Consider the following 9,458-nt stretch of genomic DNA (forward strand, 5'->3'; position numbering starts at 1 on the left):
AACACACACACACACACACACACACTAGCCAAGGTGGTGGCACATGTCTGTAGTACCAGCTACTTGGGAGGCTCAGGTGGGAGGATCGATTGAGCCTGGGAGGTCAAGGCTGCAGTGAGCCATGATCAGACCTGTCCGTGGCCAGTTGTGCAGGGCACAGGTGTTGACTCTTCAAGGAGCCTCCAACCCCAAGACCCCTGGGGTATCCCGAGTCCCCTCTTGGCCTGGGGTTGGGGGTGTTGGTCCCTGAGGGCTGACCCTTTCACCTGCCTGCTCTCTGTCCCTGCAGCACTGCTGGAAAGGAAGGAGGAGGATGGATGGTGGGTGGCCGCCCTGGGTGCCGAGCTCTTCGTGTCAGGGCTGGCGGGGCTGCGTGCCCTTGGCCTGCTGCAGCAGTGGGGCTGGCCCTGGACCAACTCCCTGAGGATCCAGTACAGCCTCCTGGGTAAGGCACCACATGCCTGGCTGCGGGGCAGGTGGAGGTGGCAGGGCCTGCCCTGCTTCCTGTGATTGTGGCTCTGTGAGCAAAGATAGGCTGTCATCACAGGATTTTCCATTAGTCATTCTGTGGGCTCTGAGTAGGACTCAGTATCTGCTCATTAAAAAAAAAAAGTGTGTCTGTTGAGGAGATATTGATCCATCTCTTAAGGCCTACCCATGGTCAGGTCCCAATGGAGTGACAGGTGAAGCAGAGCACAGTGCTGGGAGGACACAGCTGAGGCCAGGCTGGGCTGGGCCCTCCTCCTCTTGGAGCCCTGGTGGAGGGCTGCCTGGCAGAGGAGGTCAGGGATCCCTTAATCGATCCTCACAGCTCAGGCAAAGCAGCCAGCGCACCAGTGCGGCACCAGCCAGAGACTGCAGACACAGAGCGGCTCAGATATTGCCTACAGGCTGGAGCTGGGCCACGAGCTCCACTGCACACAGACCCCGGCCTTCAGCCACAAGGTGGGTGCCCAGACCAGGTGGGACATCAAGAGAGAGCACTAGAGTCTGGCAAGTGGTGATCTGAGTACCCTGAGCTCACCCCCAAAGAGATGAACTTGCTCCCAATAGCATAGCCATATAGGAATGGATCCAGGGCTGGCACTTCAGCCTCAGTCTTATGTCTATTCATCCAGGGTTGCTACAGCCCAGGAGGCAGAAGTTGCAATGAGCCAAGATGGTGCCACTGTACTCCAGCCTGGGCAACAGAGTGAGATCTTATCTCTAAAATAAACCAATAATTAATTTAAAACAAAACAAAACAAAACAAAACAAAAAACAAGGCCAGATGCAGTGGCTCATGCTTGTAATTCCAGCATTTTGGGAGGCTCAGGTGGGTGGATCGTGAGGTGAGGAGTTCAAGACCAGCCTGCCCAACATAGTGAAACCCCATCTCTACTAAAAATACAAAAATTAGCTAGGCGTAGTGGTGGGTGCTTGTAATCCCAGCTTCTCCAGTGGCTGACGCAGGAGAATCACATGAACTGGGGCTAGCTATGGGAAGCACTGGGATAAGGGCAGCAACAAGAGGTATCTCCGTGTCAGCCAGACCTTCAAGAATGACTCAGGGCCCTCCCTGAGCAATCACTTCATGTAGGTAAGCCCAACTACTTCAGCAGAGCCGTGCCCTGTGAGTCCAGAGTGGACGGCAGGGGCTAGGGAACCCCTCATGGCCCTCTGGCCCTGGCTGCAAGGATGCAGACAGCTAAAACTCAGTCTTGGTGACTTTCCCTTTTGCATCTCCAGCCCCAGGTCCCCAGGGGTGAGAAATGCTTGTCACAGTGCCAAGGACTGGAAGGAGGGCTTGGGAAACACAGATTTCCAACCGTAAAAATGCATTTTGGAAACAGCAGTTCGCTTTTAGTTTTTCCCGGAGTGGGAGTTCTTTTGCTGAGTTAGGAAAGATGGTGTGCTCAGCAGCTGAACAGGTGGTGGTTCTTCTACAGCATCCATTTAACTTTGTACATTTTTTTTCCTTTTCATATACAGTCCTGCAAATGGTGGTGGTTTCTCTTTGAGATGGAGCTTTGCTGTGTCACCAGGCTGGAGCACAGTGGCACAATCTAGGCTTACTGCAACCTCTGCCTCCCATATTCAAGTGATTCTCCTGTCTCAGCCCTCCACGTAGCTGAGATTACAGGCATGCACAATGCCTGGCTCATTTTTGTATTTTTAGTAGAGGTGGAGTTTCACCATTTTGGCCAGAACGGTCTTGATCTCTTGACCTCGTGATCCACTGGCCTCAGCCTCCCAAAGTGCTAGGATTATAAGTGTGAGCCAACATGCCTGGCCTAAAGTTCATTTTTTTGTGGGCTGCTGTCTCATTCTTACAATGTCTCCAAGCTAATATACCTTATGCCTGCTGCCTCAGTTTCTTCAGTCCTCTACCTGCTTTCTTTTGAGTGTACAGACTTGTTTCTGTGAAGCTCACTGCCACAGGGTTTCTTTCTAGTTCCATGATGAGCTCTTTGTGGCTGTGTGGTTGTTAAATTCTCACGGTGGCTGCCCCGACTGTCCTCCTGGCAGGACTAGGAACTTCTGGCCTCTCCCCATCCTGGGCTAACATCCTGCCCAACGCCAGGGTGGGCATCAGAGGGATGCCCTCTGACTGGCTGTTGAATGTCACCTCCATATCTTCTCCGCTGTGCCAGAGTCCCATGGCCACCCACAGGGCAGTGAATTTAGAAGAGTGCTGTTCATGGCTGTCATTGACTACAGTGAGAGGAGGCAGGGCTTTCGGCACAGGGAAGGGGGCCAGGGCAGAGTCTAGGGGAACCAGGGCCAGCACCCAGTGTCCTCTCTGAGTCCCTGCACCTTCACACAGGATGCATTTGGCTGTCCCAGCACTATGTCACCCGGGGTGTTTAGTGGGGCTGCCACATTGGCAGGTGCTGCTTGGCTCAGGGCATGCTGTCAGACTCCTAAGAGGCAAGCGGGGGTTCAGCATAAACCACGTTTGTACAAACAGGTGCAGAGAGCTTCATATCACTTTTAGGATTGGTGGGAACCCTTCCCCAATCCAAGTTCCCAGACAACCTGAGAGCAGGCCTTGCAGAGGTGGCTTGGGTCTGCTGTGACAATTCACCTGCAATCTCCAGTGCCTGTTGCTCTATTTCTTTTCTCCCACTCGCCCCACTATCTTAATCCCAGGAATAGACCCTATATCTACTCGAGGCCTGGGCTGGGCCTCTGAACTGCCCAGAGGCCTCACAGTGGGTGGTGGCCCTGACCACAATGAAGGATGGCTACCTAGAGGTGATGCTGCTGCCCCTGGAGGAGGTGTGGTGGGAGTGGGCAGAGGAGGCCATGTAGTGGCTGCAGGCCTGGGAACCTGGGATGCCAGGCAACCAGGGTCCCAGGCACATCAGAGTGGCCGGGGGGGCCGTGAGAGTCACCCTGGAGCTGATGAGTGAGAGCAAGGATAGGGCGTGGCTGGCAGTTGAGGATGACCAAGACAGCTCTCACTGTCCCTTTCCTCTACAGGTGGCCCATCAGATGCTGTCCTGGGCTGAGACCACATTCTCATGGGCACTGAAGAGGCTCTGCACACCCCTGCTGGACCTGTATGACCTTGTAACCAGGTAACGCAGGGTTGGGAGTGGCACATCCAGCATTCCTGCCACGTATCAGGTGCAATGCTGAATGCTTCGACATGCTCTGACTCACTGACTACTGACAGCCCTGCACAGAGGCTTCTTCACTCCCCATTTCACTGGAGAGGAAGCTGGGGTTTCTTCCTCACTCCACAGAGACCTCATGAGCATGGTCCTAGTGCAGGCAGGATTTTAGGAGCTGCTGCAGAGGAGCGCAGTGGGCAAGCCTGACCCCTGCCTTCAGGAAGCTCAGTTTTACTCAGAGACATACACGAAGCCCAAAAATCATCTACAGCAGGGTGTGCACTGCTCCCTGCAGAGAGCCTCAGGGTCACCTCTTAAGCAGGTCATTCTGCTATGTCACATTTTCTTGCTTTTGTTTTGTAATCATCTTTTCTCCGAGATGGAGTCTCGCTCTGTCTCAGCGGTGTGATCTCAGGTCATTGCAATCTCTACCTCCTATGTTCAAGTGATTCTCCTGCCCCAGCCCTTCGAGTTGCTGGGACTATAGATGTGTGCACTAACTGCACCTGGCTAATTTTTTGCATTTTTAGTAGAGACAGAGTTTTGCCACTCCAGGCTGGTCTCGAACTCCTGACCTTCAGTGATGCAACCCCCTTGGCCTTTCAAAGTGTTGGGATTACAGGCATGAGCCACTAATCCTGGCCTGTTGTGTAATCTTTTAAACACATAAAAGCCCTTCTTTCTTGCAGGCCATACAGAAGGCGGCCACTGCCCATCATTTACCACCACTGAACCATACATTAGGTGGCAAATGCTAGAGAAAGAACATTGGTGAGATGGTGGGCTGGGGATCCTGTGGTGTGGCCATGGCCAGCTTTGAGGAGAAGGTACAGTTCGAGCAAGAGCCATGGGGCCAGTGTGGGAACAGAGCTCCAGGTGGGGGCACCACTGCACAGAGGGCCAGGAGAGGGATATGCCTAGCCTGTTTGTTTTTGAGATGGAGTCCCTTTCTCTGTCATCCAGACTGGAGTGCTGTAGTGTGATCTCTCTCAAATTCAAGCAATTCTCCTGCCTTAGCCTCCCAAGTAGCTGGGATTACAAGCATTCACCACCATACCCGGCTATTTTTTGTATGTTTAGTACAGACGTGGTTTCACTATATTACGCTGGCCTCAGAATCCTGGGCTCCAGACATTCGGTGCTGGGATTACGGGCATGAGCCACCTTGCCTGGCCTGTTTGAATAGCAAGGTGGTGGGGCTGATGCAACTGGGAGGGACTGGGAGGTCCCAAGGCTGGGGGGTGAGGGAGGACTCTGGCTTTTGCTCTGACCTAGGAAGGACGTGATCACCCTTTCATTTCAAAAGACCCTTTGGTCCCTGTGTTGAGAACACAGGGGTGGTGGATAGAAGTGGGGAGCCCAGTCTAGTTCAGGGGCCCAGACACCCAATATCGTTTTCCCTCACATCCATGAGGACCACCAGGAACTGGGCTCCAGGCAAGGGGGCTGCCCCCTTCTTCCATGCTGGTGGCCTTGCAGAGCGCGTGGACTCCAGCTCTGCCTCTTACTGGGATTCCTCTGCATCGGCTCTGTGTACCTTAGTTTCCCCAGCTGTAGAATAGGAACTAAACCCGTATCATGGGGAAAAGGCTCCATGTAACACAAGTTCCTGCTCCTGCTGCCTTGTGGTCAGAATGTAGGCTGAAGAAGGGAAGAGCTCCCAGGGCGAGGCTTTGGCTCTGTTGAAGAATCGCCTGCCTGGTTATTCGCCTACCTGGTGAGAGGGATTTGGTGGGGGTGACAAAGAATGGATTCAACTGGCAGTGAGGGCATTGAAGCTGCTTCCTGCCCTCAGCTGCCTGCGGGGCCTCTGGGCTCCAGAGAAGGTAAGTGAGGCTACAATCCCCTCCCCCTCACCGGCCCATCAACAACAGAGTGAGCAATGTTCCTCTTCCCACTCCACCCCCACATGAGCTGAGAGATCTCCCTGATCATTCAGATCTCACAGGCTTGACCCTACTCTGCATATTGAGAAAGTTCCAGTCCTCCCTTCAACTGTAGACATTTCCTAGACCTGTTGCCTGGGCACAGTGTTTCAGGCCTAAAATCCCAACACTTTGGGCAGATCAATTGAGGTCAGGAGTTCGAGACCAGCCTGGCCAACATGGTGAAACACTGACTCTACTAAAAATTTAAAAATTAGCCTGGCATGGCAGTGAGTGCATGTAGTTTCAGCTACTCTGGAGACTGAGACAAGAGAATCACTTAAACCCAGGGGGCAGAGGTTGCAGGGAGTTGAGATCGTTTCACTGTACCCGAGCTTGGGAAACAGAATGAAATTCTGCCTCAAAAAACCAAACAGTTTCCTACAACTTCCAGCTTCTGTCCTTGGCATCCACACACACAGGCCCTGTGCTGCCCAAGACCCAGGGGACAGATCTGGCATGACATCAGGCATCTTTGTCCTCAAAATCGGGCAGCTTGTTTCTGTCCTGGCCTCACTCCCACCTCCGCTGTCATGCCGGCCTCTGTCCTCCTCCACCTCAGTATGGGATTTCCTAGAACAAAGACAGCACCTCCCCGAGAGTCACCCCCATGCTCTCCATGACAGAGATCTTCCTGTGGACCTGTAAGCTCCCCCCCTGCAGCCAGAAGCAAGGCTCGGCCAGGCACAGTGACTTGTCCTATGTGTTCCTTCTAGGAACTACTCAGTGGTGGTGACGTTGCCACTGCTGCCTCAGGGAATCAGCCCCTGGACATGGTCTGGGCAACCAGCTTTACCTGGTGGAGGAGAAGATGCTGTGGCCACTCCGAGAGCTCTCCAGGGCCAATGTGCTGGCCGAGTTCTACCAGCTCAGATGCCGCCTCGTGCAGGGTCCCTGGGAGTGTGAGTCCTCCCCCGGGCTGTGCAGCCCTCCTCCCTGGGAGCCCCCTGCCCCTTGGGCACAGCAGCAGGGCCATGCAGGGGCAGGTACTGTCAGGGCACAGGGAAGCCTGCAGAGGCTCATGGCATCACAGTGCCAGGTCCAGAGCTTACTGGACTTCCCAAGGTCCTATGGGACTAGGGCTGAGGTGGCACATCCTGCTTTTCTCCAAATTATAAGGCCTGGCCCAGCAATGCAGCCAAGGGCGGTGCTGGGATGACCCGGCTCTGGGCTCCTGGGGAGCTTGTGTGTGGCTCAGATGAGTCTGCTAACCTCTGTGGACTCAGCTTCCTCTACTGTGAAATGCAGGTAACCACATGGCTCACTCATATGGGTAAGAGGCATGTACAGTTCTTAATGCACGAGGGAGCCCCTCGTGTCCATGGGGGAGCCGTGGTACCCAGGCTTGGCAAGGAGTGGGTTATCTGTGTGGGACTCACAAAGAGGCCTAGGGCTCCCTAGAAGCGTGGCTGTAGTCAGGTCTAAGCAGCACGCTGATCTTGTGGAAAACAGCCTGGTCTTCAACTTGTGTGTGTGTGACCATGGGCTTCTCTGTGCCCCTCAGTTCTGACAGCTGACCACAGGGCTGGTAGTGCCTCCCTCGGGATGCTGACCCTAGCCAACAGGTGTCTGGCTGTGCAAGATGGATGGTGCATTCCCACCATGGGCAGGAGCACCCCCAAGGCACAGCTCAGGGCCCGAGCTGGCTGGACTGGTCAGACCTGCTCCTTCACAGGCCATCTCTTTCCTACCCTGAACAGGGCAGGTCTGCAGGACACTGCTGTCATGTTTGAGGGAGCCATTGGCCATCCACTTAAACAGTTAGTGTTTCCCCCCCCAGTAGCTTCCTTGAGATTAAATGGATGACTTGTATGATTGTTTTTCTTTTTTTTTTGACGCTAGGTCTCACTCTGTTGTCATGGTTGGAGTGCAGTGGTGCGATCTTGGCTCCCTGCACCCTTGGCCTCTTGGGTTCAAGTGATCCTCCTGCCTCAGCCCCACAAAGCACTGGGATGGCTTAGCACCACTGTGCCTGGCTGATGTGTGAATTTTAAGTGCATGATTCAGTGGCTTCTAGTTTATTCAGAGTTGTGCATGTCTCAGCACAGTCGATTTTAAAACATTTATATCATCCTAAAGTGAAACACTGCAGCTACCAGTCTGCCTGCTGTATCCGTGGCTATGCCTGCTCTGGACATCTGATGTAAACAGAGGTATGACTGTGACCTCTGAGCCAGGCTTTGTTACTTAGCACAGCACTTTTGTAGCGTGTCTCAGGACTCCATTCATTGTTAGGGCTGAATTGGTCATAGCCCTTCAGCTCATGTCATCCTGAAGCTGGTGGGGGATCACTGGGCCTCTGGCTGCTGCACCAGGGGAGGGGAACTCCTGGCCTCATGGCAGACTAAGCCGGGGCTCTAGGCATTGGGGTGCCCAGCAGGCATTGGGCTCCCACTGCGGTGGGTGGAGCTGTCTCCACTCACCCTGCCTTTGGGGCTGCTTCTCCCCAGACCATGACCTGGAGGCCAGGGCCCAGCACGTGACTTTCGATGGCCAGGTGTAGGACCTCAGCATCCAGTGCAGCAGCATCCTGCTGGCCCAACACTTTGCTCACAACGCATTCTCCATGTTGCTCAGTCGGACAGGCTCAGGGCTCATGGCCCTGACTGCAGAGCTCAACCACATGACCCTCATCTTCTACCCCAGCATGCAGTTAAGGAGGAGAGGCCTGAGCTTCCCCTGGAGACCTGTGCCTGTGGCAGGCTGCCTGGGGTTACAGCCTTTTCAAGCTTTTCCCCTGTCTGTGGGTCAGTCCTCCTGCCCACCCCTCTGGCCCACAGGGCTACAGGCTATACAACACCTCCCTGCCGGGGCAGAGCTGTCCAGACCTACAGTTGCATCCTTCCATGACAAGGAGGGACATCTCTAGGATTGAGCTGGCCAGTGAGGACGAGATCGCCATCTCCTGTGACGTGCCCACCAGCCTCTGCATCCTGACCCTGGGCCTCTGGCACCACGGTGAGTCTGGGCCCTGGCGGGGTTGGCCACTCCACCAAGAGTCTCTTTGGGATATACCATTCTCAGCTTCCAGTGCAACAGGTCCCCAGGCTGTAGGCGGCAGCTGTGGTTGAGATGATGGCACTGAGGTCCACGGCTTTCTGCTGCCATCCCTGGGATACATGGCTTCAGGGTGGAGTTGGTCCTTCTGTGTTCCTTCTGCCAAGGTACACAAAGGGTGGGCCTGGATTCCGGCCACTCAAGCTGAGGATGTGGAGAGGGGTTGGGGGGACACATGCTGTCCTTAGTCCCTGTGCTTTCTCTCCCTCCTCTGATCAGGGTTTGGAGCCAGAGCCCTGGGCTCCAGGAATCCGGAGAGGAGGTGGCAGGATTCTACCAATCCTCGGTGTGCCTCAGGCTTGTGTCTCATACAGGTCCCCTGGGGGAGGATCACAGGCTCTCAGGACCTACTCAGCTTCCCTCCTCCCCACAGGCCTACCCGCTGGCCTTCTGGGCACCAATGACAATGAAGCAGGCAAAGATCTGATGTTGCTGGATGGCTCTGTGGTCCACAGCCTGAAGAAGCTCAGCCTGGCCTGGCAGGTGAGCAGATGCACCTGCCCTTCCTCCCTATGGCTGAGGCTCTTGAGGGCTGCTCACTGCAGAGTCCCAGGAGAGGTGGGTGGCTTCCTGGCTCTGCAGGAGTCTTTGCAGGCCCAGGGTTGGGGGCAGCCTCCTGCTGAGGCCGATGTATGTGGGTGATCCAGATGGTCCAGCAGGAGGCCTGAGTCTTGTGTCTGTCCTGCCAGGTGGATGGTAACTGCAGGGCCACCAAGAAGACTCAGCCGACCTGCCCAGGGCAGAGCCCTACCCTGCCCGGCCTTCTTCCAGGACCCCTGCTCCAGATTGGGGAACTTCTGGGTGGTAAGTATAAGCCTGGCCCCTAGGGCACAGAAAGCCCTTTCCCCAGTCTACCCTAGGGAGTGGCATGGAGGAG

The sequence above is a fragment of the Cebus imitator genome, unplaced genomic scaffold (genome assembly GCF_001604975.1).
Source record: "Cebus imitator isolate Cc_AM_T3 unplaced genomic scaffold, Cebus_imitator-1.0 Scaffold1028, whole genome shotgun sequence".
NCBI lineage: Eukaryota > Metazoa > Chordata > Mammalia > Primates > Cebidae > Cebus > Cebus imitator.